Source organism: Heliconius melpomene, chromosome 1, assembly GCF_056956725.1.
Source record: "Heliconius melpomene rosina isolate 202511_hmr_F chromosome 1, ASM5695672v1, whole genome shotgun sequence".
NCBI lineage: Eukaryota > Metazoa > Arthropoda > Insecta > Lepidoptera > Nymphalidae > Heliconius > Heliconius melpomene.
The window spans coordinates 2,360,087-2,386,121 of NC_140389.1; the positions used below are offsets into that span (position 1 = coordinate 2,360,087).

Here is a 26,035-nt window from a genome sequence, read left to right on the forward strand (position 1 = left end):
GCTAGCAACTCCTACAAGTCCTATAAAAAAAGTTTATTATATTATTAAACTAGCGACCCCCTTGCGGCTTCGCCCGCTTTTACTACTGGATTATTCATATAATGTATGTCTGCAAAGCACTTAAGATAATGTGAAAATTAATTAAACCCTAATGCAACCCGCATTTTCGTAGTGTCAATAAGGATTTTCCAATTGTTTTACACAGCAAGGATTTTTTAGTAGGTACCGTAATTTTAAGTCTGTGCTACTAATCTTTTCAAGTACTTATTAAAATATATTTAAATGACTATTTTTAGATATTTAAATGACTATTTTTAAACGGAAGAAATTATAAATAAAAACCTACCTACTAATAACTAATAACTACAAAAAATATGAAATCAAATATATCGCGCTGAAATAATATACATTCAACTACAATTATTCAATACGTGCAAACGCATCTAAATCTTCGTTACTATGCCTCTGTAGCGGGCGGGTTTTTTTTTCGAGCTTGTGGTTAATGCTGAAGAGGGTATTCTGTCCCTGATGAAAAGCAAGCACTACGTGGCTGCCTGTGAGGAAAATTAAATAGAATGCATTGGCCGGGAATCGAACCCGGGCCGCCCGCATGGCAAGCGAGCATTCTACCACTGAACCACCGATGAGTGCTCATGACGCGCTTGTATAAGCAAAACGTCGCAGGGCGCGTTTCGCAGCAAGGATGTTTTGATATTGTAACAACTTCTAACTTAACTTATTAAAATGAAAAACAGTAAAAGACAGTTTTGATCTACATTAAATGGCCAACGTAACTAATATACTTATTTATATGCTGAGAGTAAGGGATAAGTAAAACTTGAGTCGGCACAGCTGATGAGTCAACGGCGTGATGTGTCAACAATTAAATGCGTTTTTCTCTAAAACTATTCGCAATTTCGAAATAGTGTAAAAAGCAGATTTTATCTTCGTTTAACGTAGAAAATTAATAAAGTATTTTAAAGGATAAGGATTAATACCATTATGGAAAAATATCCCTCACAATAAAAAATATATTGAAATTACTATTTTTAGACAGAAATATGATCACTACACGTTATTCTTAAAAGATATGAATATGCCGTCGCTGACTTTTTTGTAGATCTTATTAAGAGGAACAATACTCTAGTACATTATTTTCATGTAGTATTTACCATTAAAGCAGCGCATGCGCCAAAGTGTCTCAGCGGGTAGGACTTTATACACATTTATCGTATTTATGTTAATTTACATAAGAATGTACAAATAATAAACTATATATAAACCTTCCCTGAGAAATACTCGACCTAATGGTGAAAACCGCATCCAAATCCGTTGGGTGGTTTAGAAGAAGAAGAGTTAGAAAGTTCAGACAGACACAAAAAGCGACTTTGTTTTATAAGATATAGGATAGGATAGGATAACATACCTAAATTAAAAAGACTTGGTTCTAGGTTCCACTAGGTTCCCTCTATTTACCCTGCAATATCAGGAACATAGCGTAAAACTAAAAAATAAAATGAAAGCTTATACGAACATTGAATTTATTCAAAAGAATCTAGTAACGACAGTATCATAAAAAAAGTATGTAATGCAATAAAATCTGAACAATCACAGAATAGCGTCACGTCTTGCATCACGTCTAAAACGGAGAAAGCAATATCAAATTGAAGTGAATTGATACGTCTCGTACGAGATCTTTGTGTACAATTTAGGCTTATTATTCAACAGGCGTGTAACATTCGAGAGCTTACGGTTTTTTGTGAATAAGAATGTTTGTATTATGCGGCGTTCAGTTGCGCCACAGCACACATTGTCTTCAGAGTTCGGCGGAAAGTGAAGAAAGTCTGCCTACCCTGCTGTGTGCGGGATACAGCGTGAAGCAGATTCTCTCTCTCTCTTCACGCCACGCTTTATATTATCATAATGGAGAAATAATTGCGTTTACCATCTGACGCTGTTCTACTGCGCCACGATGGCCACAATATTTAAAATATGTGTAAATTTGGATATAGTTTTCTATTCAATTTAGGTTATTTTTCTGCATGACCATAATGTCGTTAGGATAAAAAAAATATTTTTAATAATCTTTTTACAGATAAAAAAATACAATAATCTATATGTAATTGAATCTACGCTATTATTTTAATTTCTTCGTGATGACCATTTTAAAAGATTTCCGTTTTTGAAAGCTTTTATCCGTATCTATGGCTTTGAAATCAAGTTCAATGACAGAAGTGATGTAATCCGCTCAAATTAAATTGATGAATGCTTATGATTTTATGTTCAGACCAGTTGTCGAAAGTAAGCGTAGCGATACGTAACTTAAAACCCTAAATTCGAAAATATTTTACATCTGACTTATTTTTATGTTTATATTTCTACATAAGCAAACACTAAAAAATAAAAATTGAAAAAAATAAAAACAAAGTGGTTTTTCAGGTGTATATATTTTGTATGTATACTACAATACAAACAATTTTAAAATTGTTGTAATGCTTTTTGTGTGTCCAGGCTAATGTCCGGGCTAATCTCCCCATTACTTGAAACGGAGAAGCGGGCGACGCCGCGCAGAGCCCATTAGTATAATATTTTATCAAATAAAAATTACTTGCAAATATTAAATTATTACAGGTAATATAATGAAAGTGTATATTTTTTTTGCTTATACTTAAAATTAATAAGCAAACAGATAGTTTTATAATCTAAAGTTATTCCTTTTATATCTTCCATATTTATTGTTTTAGTAAAAGTATTAAAATATATTTTTATATTATTAATATATATATTTAAGTTTTGTAACGTAACGCCAAGTAACTATAATACACTATCAACTTGTCATTTGTACAGTGTACAGTGACACCGTATAAGCATACGATGCATCCATTTTGGTGAAACTTTCATTAAAGCGATATGGAAGTGACGTTGACAGCTGTCATTCGATTACTTTCACTGTGACACGACGAGGGACCGGTCGGTCGTTGCCTAATTGTAATTGTTGTTTACTGTTTGTAATTATGCAAATGTATTATTTATTATAAAAAATACTAGTATAGTATTATTTTGTTCTGTAATTCACTTTTCTTAACGAGCAACCAATGTATTTGTACTTTTAGGTTAATAAATCGAAGACTAATTTCTGCTCTAATGTAACTAACCAACAAATTCTTAATATAGAAAATTGCTAAAATGTTTTTAAAAATACTTATTATGTATTTTATTTTAAAGTACACATTAAATTTATAAATGCAATTGCAAATTTTTAGAAGTTGATATTTCCGCACCTAGTCAGCGTTGACTTTGCTAAATATTATTTAGCGGAAGTATGTATTTATTTACTGTTAGATGCATATTTTTTTGTACGATGATGACATTAAACAAGAAATATCAGAAATATTGACATAACTAATATAGCGCTAATATATAGACGTTATTAACATGTATTATATGATGATGAAATGAATACATTGCAGTCCCAATCATTGCGGGTATAAACTTTATGTTTCATGTTTTTATTAGTATATTATTATCTTCACTCATTTACTGTATTCTCCAGGGTGGGCTGGAAGAACTCTCCGTTCTCTTTAAATATGCCGTGAGAGTATTATTGGCAACCAATCGGTTGGTCGGCATTGGTTTCCTTTTGCCAGACAGGGAAAATGAAAAATAATATCTCTAAAGAACGATTATACGATATATTTCACTAGTTGTACCATGATGGTTTAATAATATAAGTTATAAGTTTACAATATATTTTCTTTGTTATGATTTTCCAGATGTAGCCTCCTAACAGATGTAAAGTACAGAATAAGAGATATTTCTACATAAATTACAATTATGTTTAGCTCGAACACTTCAACGAGTTTTGATTTAAAGGCAGTTTAAGCCAAGCTTTACTTGAAACATGTCTGTATTGCAATGTCCTTATTCCTTATCGTTATCTCGTCGAGACTGATAACAAATGTAATTCTGCACGCGAGATGTATGTGATACGGTCGACGGTGCACTTAAGGTGTTTTTGTGCTAGTTATTATTTGTAGGTACAACTATTTTTTAATTTAAATTAATATAATTGATATTTTATTATATTAACATTATAAATACAATATAACAATAAACTTAACATTTTTATATCAATTTTTTGATTATTATTTTTTTTATTAAAATATTAATTTATTAAATTTATTTCGTCACTTATCTAGGGAAAATCTTAATTTCATAATATAAAACATTTCCCCGTTTTGGATACGAACCCATGTATCGTGTTAAGTCAGATTGTATTGTGTTACAATAGCTAAGCGTCACATATAAAATTGAATTTCCGTTATCAAATATTAATTGATGTATTTTATAAGTAAAAGTAGTATACATTACAATTTCCTTTTAAGGTTCTATTATTATGATTGCAGTCATAGAGTTTACGTTCTTGCAAAAGACTGCAAGGACCGGATTAATATGAGTATTTCAGGTAAATGGGCAGTATTGTGGCTAATGTATGACAGGTACAGGATATTTCACAAGAGGTCGCGTGTTTGAATCCCGCAAATGTACGGTAGGTATGTTGCAACTGCTGTATTGGTTAATAAGGCGAAAGGGCTCTTATAGAAGTATTACTCTTTTAGTTTATTATCCACGGAGTTAAGAAATAAGTTTATTTTAATATTGGTAGACCTATTTTGCTTATTTTCTTTCAATTTAAATTTACATAACAACGTTTTTTACATTAGACTCTTCAGTATAAGGCATTTGTAACAGACAAGAATACCAACCTACTAGGAACAATGAATCAACTAAGCTACTCTAATCAGTAATCGGCCCACTTAAAAGGTATTCTTACATTATACACAAACTGTAAACATAATAGAAGGTCATGCACGTGTTACATAAACCTTATATAAGTATGCAAAGGGCATTTTCAGCGATAAAATCACAAAATTATTCTCTTACCTCCCATAATACAATGCTGGCAACATTATTTTTATTTTTTACGACTGACAACACTTTCAATTTTGCCGCCATATTTGCATTTCTATGTCAACGCGTGACAGAGGATGCGCTGCGCTTATTTTTGTTTACGTATTGTTTTGCGGTGCAGTATTATGAGCTCCAAGAGATTGTTTTTAATTTTTATGCTGTGTTTTAAATTGCAAATTTATTTACACTTCAATTTTTGAAATATAATAATGAGTTTCATGTAAAAGTTATCATCATAGAAACTTTTGTATAGCTTGCAATTGCTCTCGTTTCCTTACAACACAAGCATAAGTTGTGCTAATTTATCTAACTACGTCGTCCTTCAAATGTTTCAATAACAATATATATTATACTTATTTACAAAAACGTAGCGGGACTCGAACCCGCGCCTCCTGGAAACCGACCAGGCGCTCTAACCACCGGATCGGAATTCTTATAGTTTACGACTATCCGTCTATTTTTCAGCAGTCATAATAGAACAAGAAAAAAAAATACATCGGGCAAGTATGAACTGAGCTTCAAGGATGTCATTACTTATGAATTTAACGCAAAATTATAACTGGGGAAACAGGAAACGCTATCGAGCCCGTGCTAACTGGAACAAGTATACCACATTAAGTTGTAATATAATATCAAAACTAAACATATTATATGTTTAATGCTTACACTTGAGGAAATGACATACTTAATATTTTCTTTTCGTCGCTTTGGTAACGAGGCAAAAGAGTTCCACCATTTAACACGCAATGCACGGAAAGTGGGGAACGAAAGTGTCTTAATGGCAACGGTATGGCTTAACAGCACCTTCCTAGGCTCCCTCTGCCTACCCTGCTATGAGCGGGATACAGAGTGAAACTAAGAAATTGGAGAACATTATGAATTTTGCACTTTTCACTACAATATGTTGAAATCAGTATACCTACATAAGAAAACAAATAAACAAATCAAATGGTACCTATCAATCTTTTTATATATAACTTTAATGCGTTGTTATGTACGCATACGTTTTTTATCGTTGATGTTACATTTTTATGGATTTCATTTCTCGTGTAGAACATGTGTGATTAGAATAGTTAAAATAAACTCTGTATTCGACTATACTGCAATATAAGGAATACAAGTTTGAGGACGCTTCGTCTAAACAAATTAGATAAATATTTATTGTAAATATGTATTATTAAAATAAATACACTTAACGTCAACCCGCGGCTTTGTCCCCGTCGTCAAATAGAAATATTTTTAAATTGTGTATGGATATATTCTAAGTACCTGAGTACAGTGTGTTACAAGGAAACGATTAACGTGATATTATATACCCTTCCTCGATAAATGTGCTATAAAATACAAACATATTTTTTCAATTTGTAACTGTAGTTGCTGAGATTAGAGCTTCAACCAAACAGACTCTACAGCTTTATTATATTAGTGCAGATAGCATACTATATTACTGGCGTAACGTAATGCCGTCACTTGATAGTTGTAGGTTCGATCATATTCAAGGGATTGTTATAATAAATTTATTATTATTTAAATTTTATTGCTTGGTACGAGGAAATGAAAATATTAAATATTTTATTTCCTCGAGTCGGAATCGAACCCACGCAATTGTGCCTCTGCGCCACGACTAGATAAATAACTTTATATTAATTATTTAATTAAATTTAGCTTTTCGCTTTAATTTTAGCGGGCTATTTAGAGAAGGGAGTGCCAAGAGCGACAGTCAATTATACATTAATATGTATATTTCATTAAAAGTCAATCGAGCTTACGACATTTTTTAACTAATTCATTCGTTTTTTGTTCCCAGGTAATTTGCTGCAGTGTGAAAGCGCGGCGGGTGGCTCGAAATAAAATTCTAAACTTACTATCAATTTACAAGACATCCGATATTTGAGGGTTTGGGATTACTTTTATTACTTTAACTGCCTTACTACTGGTTAGATATAATTTATTTTATGGTGTAATAGGCTTTATATGATCGAAATCATCTTTTTTGCTGTATCTTTTAAGGCGTTTGAATTATTTATGATATTACGGTGAGAAGTAACAATTTTAAAATTGGATAAGGAATATATTTTGAAAATTTTATTGCAAAGCCTGAAATTATCAATATTTCTTTTAAATCGTTAAGTAATATTATTATTACATAGTTAATGTTTAATATACAATTTAAACGGAACGTTCGTAGGTTCAATTCCCACTCGGGGAAATGAGTTATTTTAATTCTTTCGTTCGTTGTTGCATGAATCACGAATATTTCACTTAACTACTATACGAACTTTCCTTGTAATATTTTTGCTTATGACATGTAATTACTTACCGTTAAAACTGTTGTTGTAAACTAGATCATTCTATGAGAGCATCGAAAGCTTTTTAAATGCTTTTTAATGACGATTTTTAAAGTAAAAAAATATACATTTAAAAATTACAATTAAAATTTAAAGAAGTAAAAGTAAAAGTGTATAGACTGGAGTAAATTTAGGACTCAGAAATAAATAAAAACATAACAAAATCGTCTCGACAGTATAATTCTTTGTAATTAAAGAAATATTTTCGTCTCGCGACCAACGCGCTTGATATTTCGGACAAACCACCCGCCATTCTCTAACTTTATCCTTCCTTGGAATTCAGACGCTATATGCGTATTAAAATAAATTTAGAATGAGATAGAAATATTTTTTTTATAAGAAAGTGTTTCGTTGTCTCTGTCTTAAGTAATGTTAGCTATGTTTATGTTGGCAATAAAAGGGCGCGTAGTTTGACAGTTGTCTTTTTATAGAAATTGAAAATGTATTTTTATAGTTAAACAAAAGTTTAAGTACAGAAATCCAATATCTTATTTAACTAGTATACATAATATGGAATATCAATATTTTGTATAATTCAATAAAAATAAATTATATGAATAAAATATTCGACAACCGATTAAACATTAAAAAATTGTCTACAAATTAATGGCTACCATCAATTAAATTTAATTTTACACTATGAATATTAATTATTCCGCCTCCTTATCTCTCTCATCTGAAAATAAAGCAAATGAACAGATTACACATGGTACACACCGTGTTCTCGTAAAACACATGCCTAAGAAAGTTAATACGATATCTTTGTTTGGTTAACCGGCCGCTTTTACTGACATAGTGATGCTCAATTACCGTTACGCTTACTATCGATGTCTTTTATCTTAGCTTTAGTATATGTTTAAAAGAGCATTAATTCCTGCAAAAATATGTTTATTTTTTAACACAAATAAATAGTAGTACTTCCATTTACTCTTTTGAATGCGCAATCAATATATTGGGACTCTTTTTATCCAAAACAGTCGAATATTTAATTTAATTAAGTATGAAATAGTAGAGGCCAGTAGTAGCGCGAGAGATTGTGGGTTCGATTACCATTCGAGGAAATGAAATATTAAAATTTTTCATATCGTCCTTACATTTAAATTTTATATGGATTGATAGTATCACAATCATAAGTTCGAAGGCAAAGTGAACCTCTAGGTGAGGCAAGTAGAAGGCATTTTATTTATGTTAAAGCTCTGATTACATCCAATCGATACCGCTGACCTTTTGAATGCAATATGCTAATGATACTTTGTGTCACGAAGTGTCGCGATGTGTCACTACCGAGAAGTTATTGTAAATTCACTACACGTGTTTTATTTATTTACCTTTTTATATTTAACTTTACCTTGAATAAAAACCCTATATTTCTTTGATATCATGCAAGCACTCTAGCCACTTAAATATCATATGATTAAAAATATGACAAAAGACTAGACGTGGTTGCCTAAAAATAATAAAATATACGGTTATATAGAAGAAAAGACTTGTTAAAAGCGTTTTCAGTTCGTAATATAAATAATTTTATTGTTATTCACGGTGCATGTGGGCAATATGAATTCGCCATATAAAAACCTATGGTGATGTTAATAACAATACAATAACCGTCTTCATTGAATTTCTTGTAAATATATGAATATTGTATTAGACGCCACGTGCAACGGATGTCCCGGCGTTTTGTTACTTTTTTATATGCCGCCTTATAAACAAATTACAGTTCGTCTCGCGTTTATATCTCACTATATGGGAATGAATGCGAAAACAAATGTTGATTGATTATCTTGGAAACTTTCATATTTCGTATTAAATATTGTGTATTTTTTTTGTTTGTTTTTATCAAGTAAACGCTAAGAGTGTGTCTTTAATGGATCGATATTATATATAAAGATCTTACTAAAATAATATGAGTGATATTGGATGAATATATGGGGCAATTACTATAGATAGATTCTACCTATCGATAGTATGATAAGATATATTTTTAGATATACTTAGATAAAAAACAAACAGAAATCATTGTTACTAAAAACGTACAGATTAAATTGTTCGTAAATGTACTATACGTAAAGTCTTGAAAATAAGCGGAGAGTGAAACAAACATTTTTCTAACATTAGGTTCTTCCTTCTAAATGTGGGAAATATGTAATATAAAAAAAATGTCTAATAAATAAAAAAATGGAAGTTATTAGTAAACACAAACATGATAAAAGCATTTTCAAAGGAATAAAGTTCATAATGTATTAACTGCGGTTAGCCCTAGTATTTCAAAGTAGGTCATCTAGATATAACTATTCAGATTAGATTGAACGTTCGCTTAACCAGTGTATACGTTGTTGCGATTGTTTAGTGCTGATTGTGGCTTAGATTAGAAATAGGTTTGTGGAATAATTGGTTCTCAATAATACTTCATGATTTGCTTTCTTAATGTGTTATTATGTTAAGTATAGTTGAGTTCAAGTGGCTTGTGCTAATTATTATATAACAAGAAATATATAACGACAGCGCCTTTTTTTTAATATTCTAATGAAAATTAGTGGTCTTGTCAAAAAGTGGGATAGTCAGTGAAAGACTTAAAAAGATAGAGAAAGAGAAACCCTATTATTCGAAGGATAAGTAATGTCTAATAATATAACAGTGGTATAGTTATTTTTGGAATCTTAATAATTTTTGGATAAATTGGAAATCTTATAACTTATTATGATACATTTTTGTTATTTTTTATGTAATTGAAGAATATATATGAAGGATGCATAGTTGACTGTAACTTACTCCTCTTTTTGTTTATTCATATTTCATAGTATCTATATAGGTAATTAACTTATATATACAAGAAAAGTAGTCGTAATTTCTCAATAAAGCTTAATAAATTTTACTGTTTCTTTCTTCAGTAAAAGTAGCGCAAGAGGTCACTGTGATTAATTACTTGCTAATGAAGGTGTGTGAAGAAGGTGGGTGGTACTGGGTTTGATTTACATAATTAGCCTGTTTTTTTGCATTACTTAAATTATGTAGTAGCTATATGTTAGTATTTTTACAATATATTTCTTTGCCTTATATAGTAAGGCAGGCAGAGGGAACCTAGTGCTAAGATATTCCCTTTTCCTCTTTCCACCGAATTTTGGAGACATTGTTGAGTGGCGGATCTCAACGGTGTTGAAGTATTCTCTTTTAGTATATAAAGTATCTAAATGGTCGGAAATTTATATACTAGAGATGTTACAGTAAAGTTAATCATATTTATATTTGATATTTAAGTGTATTAATTGAAAGGCATTTATATCTTCGAAATTATAATATAATCTAACAAAATAAGAATACTGTATTTACGTATCACTTATTTGAGGTTAAGATAATATTTTTATAATAACAGGTCAAAAGTGGAGAGCTTTCCATTCATCCAAGTTGAATGGAGCACTCGAGGCTAAATGCAGACGTTATAGGTTTTGAGTTAACCAACTTATCACACACGTGCACGGATATTATGACTGCTTTTATTTCTACTGAGCATTTAGTGATGTGGTTTCCTTTTGTCGATTGACATTTCTCTGCTTATTCTTCATGTGAAAAGTGCAAATAAAAAATATAAAATTATATATAGCGTCGGTAGGTATTGCATAGTTAGTTACCTAATAAAAGTAAAGTCTTATGGTTATTTAATAATTACGCGAAAGATAATAAAAAAATAAATATGCGCGTGAATATACACAGTTTGCATGTATTATATTTGAATTGACTTTATTAATTAATTTAATTAAACATTTATTTAATGTTTTAATGTTTCAGTTTTTCTTTTATAAGCTAATACAAAAAAAAGACATGTAATTGACTTGACTTTGAATAATTTCAGTTTTACATAACAAGTTATAACAATGGAATGAATGTAATTTCTCACGGAAGTTAGATATTTAGTTTTTTTTTATTTAATTTTAGTAAAATCTTTGTCTAAACTATCATAAAAACATACAACATGCAAAATTATAGCATTAAAATAATTTTATAATAGTGATAACCGATAAGTTGAGACAGCACGCAATGCTTTTGAAATAGCTGGAAAGTGGAAAACGGAGTAAACTAACACTAACCTGTATATTATAAACTATTTAAAGGATTAGATATGTTGAAAGTATACCTACTCTTGCACGTAGCATTGTAGGTGACAACCAGTGTTAAGACACTTTGTTTCCATTAAGACACTTCCGTTACCCACTTTTTGCTAAATTCTCGAGGCATTGCGTTTTTGGTAGTGGAACTCAATGTCACGCTTGGTTCGCTTACCAGACGACCAAGGAAATGAACTTCACACTTTGTATTCTGCATTGTATTCTTCATTGAGGCATTGCATGTTGAGCGGCCGGCGGAACTCAACGCCGGGTCTTTGTCTTGTTTGTCATGATCGTCCTCAAAAGATGGTTTCCTAGAAGCGCGTGTTTAAATTAAGATACGTTTCTCAATATTTTTTTCGAGTTACATTAACATTTTACTACGTTTAAATAATAATTTAAGCCGATGGTTATGCAAGGTAAATAATTATTTTTTATGTTGTAATCTCTTTTATCTCGCGCTGTCACTTACTGGCTAATTGGACATAAGGGACCAGTTTACAACTTTACAATCGTGTAAACCACTGATTAGGTGAAAAGAGTTATTGATATTCCACTTAGCTATATTTCAAATTGTATAAAATATTAGCAATATTCTTCTAAGAAAATTGTATAAAGTGAAAGGTGGCTCGTTATATCGCATCCTTCATGATTGAATATGACAAATCTTATTATTACTAACTTTAAATGTAATGAATATTTTTGTATCTATTGTTAAATTGTTGAATTTGTGTCATGAATTATGAGAATAAATGAAATACTATTTTATTTATTTTATTAAAGCCTTTGTTTTAAAAGTTATTGCGATACAGTGTTTTAATTTTTATATAATTTTAAATATACACCGTATACGAAAAGGCCATCATTTGTATCTCTACTAAGACAGAGATAATGTTAATTATGTGGGTAGTTAATTAATTACTCAATTTATTTAAAAAAGAACTTTTGATTACTAACCAGCACTTTTATTAGTTAATTTGTATTATTCTGGTTGCTCACTTAAATATTATTTATTAATATTTTGCAAACAATCTAAGGACAAAATAAATACTAAAATAACGGTAAAAAAAGTGTAATATTATTAATATTTTTTTATTACTTTAAAATTTAAATGATGTGTTTAATTTTTTAAATAATTATAAACGCGTAAATATTATAAATGTTAATTAATTATTTTTTTAATTATTTTTAGACGAACAAACAATTGTGATGCAATTTATCGATAAACAATTATCGACATAGAGCAACACTCTGTGCGATATGCGTCGGTCATTCACCGCACGCACACGATCCTAATGAATGCACTCGTTGTAGATAAAAAATAATTTTAAATGGCTAGAAAGATTTTACGTAGAAATTGATAGGCATAGTAATTACAGGATATACCTATTATGTATCTAGAGGCCAGTAGTGGCGCAGGTGTACGAAGTGTGACTGTAAACGCGACTGGTTATGGGTTCGATCCCCGCTCGAAGTATTCATTCTATTCATCTTTCCATTTCTTTCTCATCTTTAAATGATATGGTAGTTAATGATGACCTAGGAAGTACTAAATAATATTATATACTCCGTAAGTAATAATGCCTTTTATATTGATGAGGCTTCGAATATAATATTGGTAAGTAAACATTAGTAGTAAATTAGTATGTCGGTGTATAAGTAGGGTGAGGAAAGAAAACCTAGTTAAAACACTCCGTTCCCCGTTTTAGGGGCTTATTTATAGTGCCAACTTTGCTCTTCCAAAGGAAAATAAATTAAATATTAATATTTATCCCGGCGGGTTAGGCAGGGGGAAACCTCAGTTGACCTCCGAAAACACAGTTTCGATGATTCTAGAGCAAAGATACTCGTGAAAGGTCGCGTAAAAAACATGAGAATCCTCCCAGATGTGAAGATGTTGATGACAGTAGACGAGGCGAAAGAGGTATACAGAGACCGTAGCGTTCGGCATTCCGTTTTATCTGGCTCTACTGCTAGGGATAAAGCTTGAAACTAAAAAAACGAGTGGAGATGGAACCGAAAAGAAATTTGAGAAAATGCCTGAAAATAAAAAAAAGAACATTTGGGCAAATGATTTTGAAATCCGAATAAAAAACTATTCATTAATTTAAAATAATTTTATTTTAAATAAAATCTAATAGTATTCTAGAATAATATTTACATTAAAATATATATTTTAGGTCATAGCTAAGATATAATTAATGATGCAGGTATGCTCGTCTCAAAGGTTACAACGTGGGAAGGCACCTGACCTTCAGCATGACCTCATCGTTCGAACAATTGATTACAAATTATTGAGTTTCGTAATTACTAGTCGCTTTATACAAATCTGTACTTGCTAAATGTTTTGCTTGTTTTTGTCACAAATGATTATAGAAGTATATATAGTGTGGATTTCAGAAAAGTTAGCTAAAGAAGATTGGAGATACAACTAAAACATAAGTGATAGAGTTTATGAAACAAGCAATTACGACTCTATTCGCGCATTTTCTTAGATTCCTTTTATTTCTTTGAACATTATACTGTCATAGTTATTATTTTAATTGAATCTTATCTTGTTTCAGTCATAATCAACCTGTCTTGTTTATATACAACTATTATATTTGAAGGTTAAATCGTGGTGGTATTTATAATACAAATGGAAATGGAAAATTTTGTATCTTTTGTTGCATTCATTATTTTTGTTAAACTCAAGAAAATATAAATTAATAATTTAAGAATTTAATTTTAAAATTTAATACGGATTTTCTGTGGACAGAAACCCACCCCACCCTGCTTACTACTTCTACTTCCTAGGTTGCTATTATATACAAAACACGCCCAACTCCTAAAAACTTGTGTAAACACTTACAAAGTGAATGTGAATGAAATCTTTACTACTACTAGGAAAATGATCATTTCTGAGTCATCGCTACGTCACTTCTCAATTAAAAAATATAAATAAAATAAACAAACCTTATAACATAATTATAAAGTCTAAAATCGAGTGCAAATTATAAAAACATCTTAAAATATCCTATTGTAGTGATATAATTGCTATTTGCCTTATTCGTGATTCATCGTCAGTTAACCGTGTGTGGGGACCGACGGCGGGAGTCCATCTTGTTTTTGTTTACAATTTTATTTTAACGTGTCGCTGATAACGGAATATAGTGCCCAAAATTTTGTGTTAACAAATATTTACATTTATTTATAAAAATATTGTTTATTGATTTTCACATTTGTGTATTTTAATAATAGTGGTTTTTTTATAAATAAAAAAAATTAAATAGTGAAGTGTTTTGATGTCACGCGCAAGTGACGGGTGAGTTTGATATTTTAAGTGTTTTTTTTATATTCTTTCTTAGGCATAGAATATGTAAATTAATAAATATTTTGTAACATAATTATGGTAGAAAAGAGACATTTATGACATGTAGTTTTAGTAAGTATCTACACATATATAAATATATAAATCAGCTTCAGGCTGTATCCCGCACACAGGAGGGACGGCAAAGGGAATCTAGTGTTAAGACACTCCGTTCCCCACTTTTTGCGGAGTTCTGGAGGCATTGCGTGTTGAGTGACGGAACTCAACGCCGCGCTTTGCCTCGACACCAGAGCGAATAAATGACAATATAAATGTAAATAATACATCATTTCCTTGAGTAGGGAACAAACCCACAACCAGTCGATTTAACAGTCACACTTGAAATATCATGCAAGTTCACGTTGGCCTCTATAAAAATATAATTAATAACATTTGTATTTATTTGAATAATTATTGAAATTATTTGATTTATTCTAATTACCAATTATCATGCCGTTTACTTAAAATGTAATAAAATATTCAAACGTACATATTTCAAGAGCAGGAAATACGACTTGTTTTGATTGTTTACTATAACAGTTTTCCATATGACGTCATTACCATAAACAGATTTCTGGTATTTTATACAAGTTTTCTGAATCATCTACTTATATTATCTGTGGAATTGATAAGAAGTGCTTAGTAGTAATTAGAGTAGCGGTTAAGTGGTGGTAGCGCAACTTATTTATAAATCGTTATGATATATTGGTTATTATCTTTAGACAATTTCTAAATGATTTGAAAGTAATGATGTTTAAGCTTTTAGGGACTGTTATAAATGTATGGACATAGTTAGATATAATAATAATATAATTTATTCTATTAAAGTACAAAAGAATTAAAATTTTGAAGTTATGCCCATAAGAGATCTCTTCCAGTTATTTAGTGGAATTGAATGAGTGGGAATCAACGAGCAAGAGTACAATTTAAGAAATTAAAAATTAAAACAGCAACGAGATTACTATATACTACCTTAACCATGTGTTAAATAATAAGGGGATAAAACAAAAATCAATAGTTGACAACTAAAAATATATTTTAAATTATTAGGCTGGCATTTAGTTCCCGTCTGCTAATTTTGAAATATTTCCTTTATAATTAATTATGTTTTAAATACGTAGAATTCAAAACAAATTAATTTACGCTAGAGTACAATTCTACTTATTTATTTAAGTAGGTATAAAATTTATCGCAGCGCCAATAAGTCTGCTGTGAATGACACTATCTCATTATTATTTATTATGATTAAATTACTGTGCATTATTATACTACAAAGTTATCAGTTCAACTGAATATAACTGATTATTGAGAGTGTAATTGAAAATATTTACAGAAATATATGTATAATTATTGAACGAAGAGGCCAGTTGTGACGCAGGGGCACAAGCGTGTGACTGTAAACGCGACAGGTTGTGGGTTCGATTCCCACGCAAGGAAATGAAATATTTAATACTTTTAGTTCTTTGCGCCATTTAGTTCCGTGGAAAATTGACAGCGGAGTGTTTCAACTAGGCACCTTAACTAGGCTATACCGCATTTAAAATAATACGTTCGCATATAGCAGATATGCGGAATACAGCCTAAAGCATTTTTTTTTTATTGAAAATCATATTTTCTATTATGAGTTGAATAAAAAATATATTACTTACTAAATGTAATAATGTATTATTTACGTTTATATTTCCATTTCCGCTTTGGTGTCGAGGCAAAGCGCGGCGTTGAGTTCTGCCACTCAACACGCAATGCCTCCAGAATTCGGCAGAAAGTGGGGAACGGACTGTCTTAACACTAAGTTCCCTCTGCCTACCCTACGGTGTGCGGGATACAGCGTGAAGCTGATTTGATTTTAATTTAATTTAATAATGTATTACTTAAGTATATTTTTTGATGAAAGATTGATAAAAAAGTGTATGATGTAAGCGTGACTATGTTGAAATTTGATGTTTATGTTCTTGGGAACATCTTATATCTTTATATCTAAACGGTAAGTAACTCTTGAAGTAATTCTCAAAACAAAACATGTCTTATTTATAAGACTAAGTTAATATCAAGATATATCTAATACTTATAATAAAATAACTGTTTCGTAAATCTTGTTTATGGTTAACTTCTCGTACCTGAATCTTTCTCTACGCCGCGGGCTGCCAAATAATATAACCGATACAGCACGGTGTAGCGTTGTTTAGCGCAGTGATTACATCATAGTGCTAGAGTACACACGTTTTGTATAATATATTTAAATAAGCTTTACATTTTTATACTCAGTGGTGACTCTCGCTTGCTGTTAGTACACAAGATAATTGTGGATTCGATTCCATCGGTAGGATTGTTTATTATTATTTTTTTGCTTTACGTTGTATTTCGTACAAAGCAGTATAGGCAGAGGGAATTGGGAACCTAGAGTTAAGACTCCGTTTCCTTTAAGACACATCTACACTTCAATGAAATGAAAATATTAAATATTTAATTGAGTGGGTTTCGAACCCATAACCTGTTGCTTTTATAGTCGCGTGCCGCTGCCTGACCTGACCTGAAATATGTTCGACTATGTGTGTTGTTATACGTATGTTCTACTGGCTTCAAAATATGTATGTTGGTACATTGTTTACATTTATAAATATGTATATGTAACAACTGCAATAAAGGCTAGAGGATATTAAATAAAATGTTTATTAAGCAGTCAGACGCTATCGTTCAGTGACATCTCTCTCATTATTTTATAACAAGCTAAATTATATTTTAATATATTCTGCATAAAGTTCAAAATGTATGAACGGTATAGATAATAATTAACCAGTAATTTCAAAATCATAAATAATTTTACGGTCCTTAATAAAGTAAGTTATTTTAATAATTCTATTACTTGTTAATTGTTTTGCGAAATTGTAATAACAACAGTAAATTGAATCTTTTATAGTACATTTCATTCGAGATCTAATCTAAACTTGTAGAACCGTTCCGTTTCCTACATTCTGTCGTATTTTGAAAAAAAAAAAAATGGTTTTTAAAATCAGAACGGGGATGTGAAAATAATTTAAATATAATCGCTGAGATTCGAATCCACAACCAACACGAGTGTAGTATATCACTGTTTCAACGTACCATAATGGCCTCTAGCAAGTCTATTGTTTACGTAATCTATGTAGGAATGTGCAATGGTCAGACAGTACAAATAGGGTATAAGACGATAAAGGAAGTAAAACGATAGATAAAATAAATAATTATTGAATAATAATAATAATTTAATAAGTGTTAGTAGTTTTGTTTTAACGTATTTATTTATATTAGTGTAATCATTAAAATAGTATATGAAACATGGTACTAACTCCAAGCCACCCTTTGTGTTAGGACTGAAATGAAAATAATTGCCCTAATTGGGAATCGAATCCACAACCATCAGTTGTAGTTAGAAGCTGGAACACCACTATGTGCATCTTACAGTTCAATTTAGCCTCGACATCATTATTTGATGATCTTTAATTAAACGATAACAGTAAAAACAACATTCCTGCCAATAGAAATGGTGTCTAATTAAGAAAATCTTAATTAGAGAACTCTATCTTAATATAAATTAGTCACTAAAATTTTATATTTCAATATACGTTACAGATAAGTTAGAGATGCATAAAAGTTTAATTAAACAAGATATAATTGTAATAAAAAAAAACCTAAAAGAAATAAAAACGTGGTATATTTATTTTGTTTGAAGAATTTAAAATGAAACGAAGTAATTTGTCGCTTTATTCTAAAGAGTAAAAAAATGATAATTTTGTAATGTTTATATATTTTTTTGTTAATCCTTTCATTGTTAAAGTATTTTACATTGTTATTTATCTAAATCAAGTACAAGCACAAGCTACAACCTCTGACACAGTAAACAAAACTAATTACATCTAGGCAGCCATTAAACAATATCGATATCGATAACCGACACAATTTCGCACAACCTTTATAATTACATGTTACGAAACAACGTTATCGATATTATCGTATCACTAGTACATCAGATAAGATTGACTTTAGCAATATTTAACCCGAGATAAATAGGATTTCCTTTTGGAGAACGGGTATTGGAAAGCGAGAGTGTGCATTTGCAACTCAGTTTTGAGCAATGGCCAGGCTGGTGGCTTATCAGTATCCTCCACGGCCGTATTTCCCACGGAACCTGAATTGACGTTGCGAGACAAGTGGAATAAGTTAAAATTATTATTTTCCTGTAAATTATAATTATTAATTCCTATATATTTGTGCGCGCTTTTTTCCTTTTTGGCGCAGTGAGACAATGTCGGACTGTAAATTCGATGATTTTGAGTTCAATCCGCATTGGGGGATTAATTATTTATTTCAAATGGAGGTTTAATTTCAATGGAATAGTCTTAACACTAGATTGTTCCTGTTTAAGGTTCGGTAAGCTAAGTGGCTAAAAATAGAGAAGCTAGAGTAGGTAATGCTACTTGCAATTTTCGTAAAAGTATTATTAATTTGGTTTGCTGGGAAAATGCAACTTAAGATTAAAAACATACTAGTTAAGTAGTGTTCGTAAATATTTAAATATCAGAATATAAGCGATTAATCTGTTTAAAATAATTTAATTTAAAAATTGTTGTCGATATTTATTAATAATTGTTATTTATAAAATTTTAAATAATACGTGTAATTTAAATCAGAAAATAGGTTTCAAGGAAGTGACCACAATAGGTGAAATCGGTGGTTTTCTATGTAGAAAGTGTAACAAAATATAAGTTTCATATAAATTTTCTAGATCATATACTTTTAAACTGACATATTGTGGGTTCATGTCTCTAAAATTATTACAGTTAGGATAGTATATGTAGGTACATATTTCCATATTTATTTTCTCATGACTGTTAATTTAATCTTTTTATTTCCTTCTTCCATTAGAAGAAAATATTATTTTATAGAACATTCCGGCTAGCTTACTGTAAATACTTGTGATTTTTTTGTAACGTGTAAAATTCCATTCTAAATTTCTTGACTAAACCACCGTATAAAGCTTATTTTTTGTAATAAACAAAATTAATTATATCAAAATGTCAAATCTTAGATATAATCTATGTGAAACCATTACAGTTTTAAAACTGCTTAAGCCTTTTCACCACGCCAGCTATGTGAGGAATGCAAATGGTGTCACTCACATTATTCAAGATGTCTTAGAAGTGTTCAAACGGCGCCACGCTCAGGTCGAAATTAACATATTCCACTAAGTATTACTGATTAAGCCTTTGCCTTTGATATTTTTGATGGATATAATATGTTCTTATATATAGCCTATTTTGTGATATACTTTAATTAGAATAATGAAAATTAAATAATGATAATGTTGATTGATTTCTTTTTTTTTCTATACAACCAGTAGTTCTTGAGATCAGCGCGTTCAACCAAGCAAACTCTTTAATTTTATTATTTAAGTATAGATTATTTTACACCGAAATAAAGGAAGTACAGGCGAATATATATATTTTTTACAGATATTGTAGTAATATAATCTTAATAAATTTAAGATTCGAAGAGACTTACTACTAAAGAAAAAATAATATTATTTTGTTTCTATTTTTAACACATTATACCGGTATCTGACCGACCGCTGACGGTTGCATTAATTACCCCAAATTTTACTACAGGTCTCGTGTTCGCCGCCATGTTAGATAACCGTATCTATAAATAAAACATGTTTGTTTACTAAATAAAAACAACTATAAAAACACCCACATTCCCAAATTAACCATAATAGCTGCGGCTATTAAAATTTCAGTAATCACTAATCATTATAGTTTTATTGCGCTAATTTCGATCAAAGATATCAATATGCAATTATAACTGTACCCGGTGGGTGGTGCCAGTATAAAATATCGGATATTAGTCATTGGGTCATTATTTATTATCTGTGCTGTCATTATGACAGATAAAATGGCGGGAACGGACTGATATGATTTATTTTATTTGCTTCTTGAAATATTGCTTTAAATTTTTTCGAATGTATTCTCAAAAATGTTATAAATAATAATAATTGGGTTTTTAATGTGAGCACCTACTTTTAGTAACCTACACTTATTATTTAAATGGTACATTGTTGGAGTATTATATTTATAAACTATGTGCCGACTGATAAAATAATATGAACAATGCTGAGAATATATTAATTGTAAATTACAGTTTAAATTATAAATTAATAAATCTATATTGTATATTTATCAGTCAGCTCATTATGAGGAAAGATTTGTTTATATATTTATTTAAAACAACAGCCAGACAGCCGTCAATAACCACAAAAAATTTCATCGCCATTTAAAAAAGCGGTTCGGAATGCAGTAGGTATCCGATTTTCGAATCATCTGTCACTGTGGGAGACTCCTGAACACGTGTGGCGTCGCGCACGCGCTCCGTATATAATTCGGTGTATGTATTGCGCTTTAAAAAAACAATGTTTTATTTACAACTTAATAAGTTCTTTGACTTTTGGCGGATAAATGTTTCAAATTGATATACAATACGGTCGGAAAGTCAGGTAGAACATAAGTTCTTTAAGATGCTCTGTTTTCCTTTTTGTGCCATATTTCGGCAGTTCCAGTTAAGTGGTGGAACTCAACACCGCACATTATCTTACTGGATCGAACCGCATCTCTTTTTTTAATCTCACGCTGTGTCATGATAGCCTTAGTACGGTTTACGTACAGATTTTTATATAGCTGACAACGCGACCTCGCTTATGAAGCAAAAGTACGAAATATATTTAATTCAATTATTTATACAAAAAAAAAACGCCGATGTCGTGTGGCACTCACCGCGGGCTGGCATCCAACTTAAACTTAACTTTGTAACTAACTTAAACTTTTATTCGCTTATCCTGTGGTTTACATCAACTCAACTCTACTACGAGATATACAGCCTTAAAGATGATTACAATCGTAAATTTAAATAATAGTTTAAAATATCATAAAAATTATATACATTACATTAAATTTTCATTTCCTCGCTCTCGTAACGAGGCAAAGCGCGCCGTTGAGTTACGCTACTCAACAATCAACACACAATGCCTCAAGAATTCATTGAAAAGTTGGAAACGGAAGTGTCTTAATGGGAAACGGAATGTCTTATCACTAGGTTACTGCCTACCCTGCTATGTGCGGGATACAGCGTGAAACTAAAAAAAGTACATTGTACACAAGCTAAATAAAAAATCAATAACAGAATAAAACACGCACTGCCATATATTATTATATCGTGCTAATTAATAACCCTTCTTATAGTGACGTAACCACGCGGGGAGTTAATGAAGAAGTGTATAATTTATATTTACGCACGCAATGCACGAATGCCTTTTTGCTTTAAGTTAAAAGAAAAAAATTGTTGCTTTTGCGCTTTATTTATATTATTTTTAAAAAGATAAAATCGAATGCAGACGAACGAAATGTTTTGTTTTTCAATGTTAGGCCTTTTATAATCGTTTGTCTATTAGATATTTTTATATGAATAGTATAAAACTGTAATAATTAAGAAAGAGACATTGTTTTCTACTAGTAGTTTTCTATTAAATGTGCTTAACGGCGTCGCCGGACGTCCGAGCTTTTACTTGAAACGCTTTAAAAATCCCGCTTTTGTCTGAGATAAAATCTGGCAACGCTGCCTCGCTAGTTTCAACCATTAGGTACAATAAAACAATATTGTGAAAATAGCTTTTTCCAATAAGATTTTCATACATTGCAATGTTGTTAGTAATAGGCTTAAATATAACCGTTAACGGTCATGCATATTCATTAGTTATCTCTACAGATAATGCTGGCATGTGAGCATCTTGCCTTCCAGACTGACTGGATAGTAGGTAAACTATTGATAAAAAAAATTACGCTGTCTCCCACCAGTAAGGTAGACAGACCGAGGGAACCCAGTGTTAAGTTCACTCCGTTCCGCACTTCCGCCTTTTTTCGAGGCATGGCGAGTGGCGGAATGTAATGCCAGACTTTTTGGTGCCAGAGCGAACAGATAAAATAATAATTAATTCCCTTTACTGGGAATCGAACTCATAACTATCCCGTAACAGTCGCACCCTTGTGTCCCTAGAGCATGACGGTCTTAACATAAAATGATCAAACAGAATGTAATTTTTTAAAATTAAAAAAAAAACATTTAAAAATTTTTATTTAAATTTATTTGTCAATTAGTATTAAAGGAACGAAATTACTCTTTAATTATGTCTCTTTTTTATGTATTTAATTAAAGTTTTAACTATATGTATTTGTAATTCTATTATAATACAGATAATATATATTCGTATAATTTATGAAACTCTTTATGAATATAAACTATATAATAAATCAATGGATTCTTACAATAAAATATAATGTTTTATATTGGCAACTGTAAGTTATGTTGATTGGTGTAACTTATCGTTTTATGTGTGATCACTTGATATGAACAAATCGATTTTTAAATTACAATCGATTAAAATATAGGGACTGTGTCGAATTTTATCTTTCTTCATTTATGATATGAAGTTAATTATACAGCAATATTTAACTCCATTAAGATCAAAGTAATGTTATATTTTATTAGTGAGATGACAATAAGTCATCGTTTACGAAAGAGCTATCTAATTAGGCTACGAATCGATTTTTTTCGTTTTAGATTTGACATTACTATTTAATTTTAATTGGTTTTAAAATGAAAATTTTCATGCATATTATATACAGAAAACTATGGTATTGTTATAGGTTTGACTCTCGCTCTCGCTAAAAACGTAATTATCTTAATGAGAACAGAGTGTTCCCAGCTTCCCTTACAATATTAAAAGGTATATTATATTTAAATATATGAAGTTTCAAATCTTCTGTTTCTTCAGTTATACCATTTTTGCATCGACTTAAATTTTAATATTTAATAAAAAATGAAAAGATCTCTAGAACAGCCCCGGCAAGTACAAGTTGTTAAGTTAATAATGCCATCAATTATTATTACTTATTCACAGACTTGCAACTTGCTGGGAACAACTCGAATGAAAACTAGTAGAATCTTGAGCGCATCGATATTATGACCATATTCTGAATATTTATAGGATTATATAAATGTTTAAGTGTAATTTAAAGTGACTTTAAAAAACATAACTGTTAAATGATGTTCTAGAAAACAAAATTACATCTTTGTGGCATAATTGAAGATCTGATTATACGATCGTTATTATTTGTTATGTGATATTGTAAGTATCTACAAAATTCACGCTATGTCTCGAACATAGCGCCGTAGGCAGAGGGATCCTGGAAACCTATTGTTAAGGCACTCCGTTCCCATTGAGATGCTTCCGTCCCCCACTTTCTGCTGAATTAGTCAGGAATATTAAAAATATTTACTCAGTCTGATTGTAAACGTTCCGGTTGTAGGTTCCAGAGAGTTTCCAGTAGACCAGAGCACACTACTTACATTCGGTTCAGGAAATCGCTCAGATAAGAAGACAAACCACGGCATTGTTTTTCGTCAATCAACATACAATATCTTAAAAATTGGCCAGAAAGTGGGCGACAGAGTATCATAGCACTACATACTGTCCTCCTCTACAAAATGTGAATATGAAGCTATGAAAAATAATATAATATCCACAATAGTACCTAAAGGGAGTGTCTATAAGTTTACTATGTAACTTTATGTTGTAACCCTACACATACAACTTTTTTAAACATGTGAAGAAATAAATGATCGTTTTCACTTGTTCGAAAGTACATAATATGGTATCGGCGCCGGCGCCGGAGACGTAGGCGCCATTTCGACGCGGGAAAACGATGCCACAGATTATACTCGTGTCTTGTCAATTTTTAAAACATGGCAGGGAATGGCTTAATTATTCAGCCAGAATTTTTATTATGTCTTTATAGAGGAAAATTTTAAATAAATGTCAAATGTTCTTAATAAATTTCTGTAATGGTTCTTGATATTATAGCAATTTAATTTAGTTAGTTATTTTAGTTGAGGACGAAGAACGAAGTAATTTCTAAAGATATCAATTCGATTATTATAAACAATTTATCGTAATTAATGTAAAAAATTTATATATGATAATAAATATAATCTTGTAAGCTTCCTTTTTTCCCGGAAGGCGCATTTGACAAACAGAACCTAGTGCCAAGACATCATTTTTCACTCTCACTGGCGGAACCCATACGTTAATATAGATTTATTATCATAATTAGTTGCCACAAATTATAAACATCTTCATAATGAACATGTGACTTTCGCAGTGTTCAAATCCGTCACATTAATGCCATAGAGCACGCCCGTCGATCAAGTACGAGTATTGTCCCTTGCAATTGCACTTTCACTTAACCCTACAGTTATGCATACCATTTTCCTTTTGATTCTGTGATGCATTTACCTTTTAAACACGCCGATTGCTAATTTAAACCTACAATTGAAGCTTTCTTTTAACTATTTATTGTGATTCTAAGAGAGCTACTTTCTTTGGTTTTTCTGTCTATCTATCTTTTTCTTTCTTACATTTGCAATAACACTTGAAAAATGTCAAAAATACTTATCTTCGTCTCTATCAGTGTACAAATTCTGTGTCTAAAAGGCTTAAAAGTGGGTAATGGAATATCTGAACACTAAGTTTTACCCTGCTATATGCGGGGTACTGCGGGAAACTAAAGTAAAATATCTGGCTTAACTAAAATAGCTTGAAATGGTCTTTACGTATAAAAGTTCTTTTACAATTTAAGGCTTACTTTTATTAGTAAAAGTTCTGGGCTGGGCACAGACCATTTCAACCCCGTATTTCTACGCCCACGAATACGCGGGATACAGCGTGAAGCGTGTATACAATTACAGTAGTTATCATTAAGCACGACAGCTCGCGCCGCCCGCACTACCATTTTAAGCGATTCAAAGCAAAACAAAGCTATAACTGCTCAGTCCACACGTGTCTGTCTGACTCACGTACTATACTTGGTTACCTGTGATTCCTGTGAACCGAAAGGATATAGTTAGTTTTGTGTTTTCTTTTTAAGTGCATTTTCCAATTTATTATTATTATTATTATTTCGTAGTTAATATTTTGAATGCTAACCACTAATGATTTTATGTTTCTGCCACGAATTGACTCTACAGTTATTTCCGTTCCAAACTTCTCAAGTATCTCACGACTCTGACTCACAAATTCAAATTGGGAGTTACCTGAACAAATCGAGTACTATGCGTTTCTTGATTGAGATTGACAACCGTTGATATGCTAATAGATTTTTATTAAAATACAAGTACAATTGTGT

At 30.9% G+C, this 26,035-nt stretch overlaps 1 protein-coding gene across 2 annotated transcripts in view; it reads left to right on the forward strand.

Moving 5' to 3' along the window:
- LOC146540939 (uncharacterized) overlaps nucleotides 1–26,035 on the forward strand; it is an 88,938-nt gene that overhangs the window by 31,209 nt on the left and 31,694 nt on the right. The window contains exon 1 of one of the 2 annotated variants that reach the window (XM_085203700.1): nucleotides 14,582–14,723. The exons of the other annotated variant lie outside the window; for it this stretch is intronic. The gene's annotated coding sequence lies outside the window, so the exon portion shown is untranslated. Of the gene's footprint in view, nucleotides 1–14,581; nucleotides 14,724–26,035 lie in introns of those variants that run through there. 2 annotated transcript variants of the gene reach the window in all.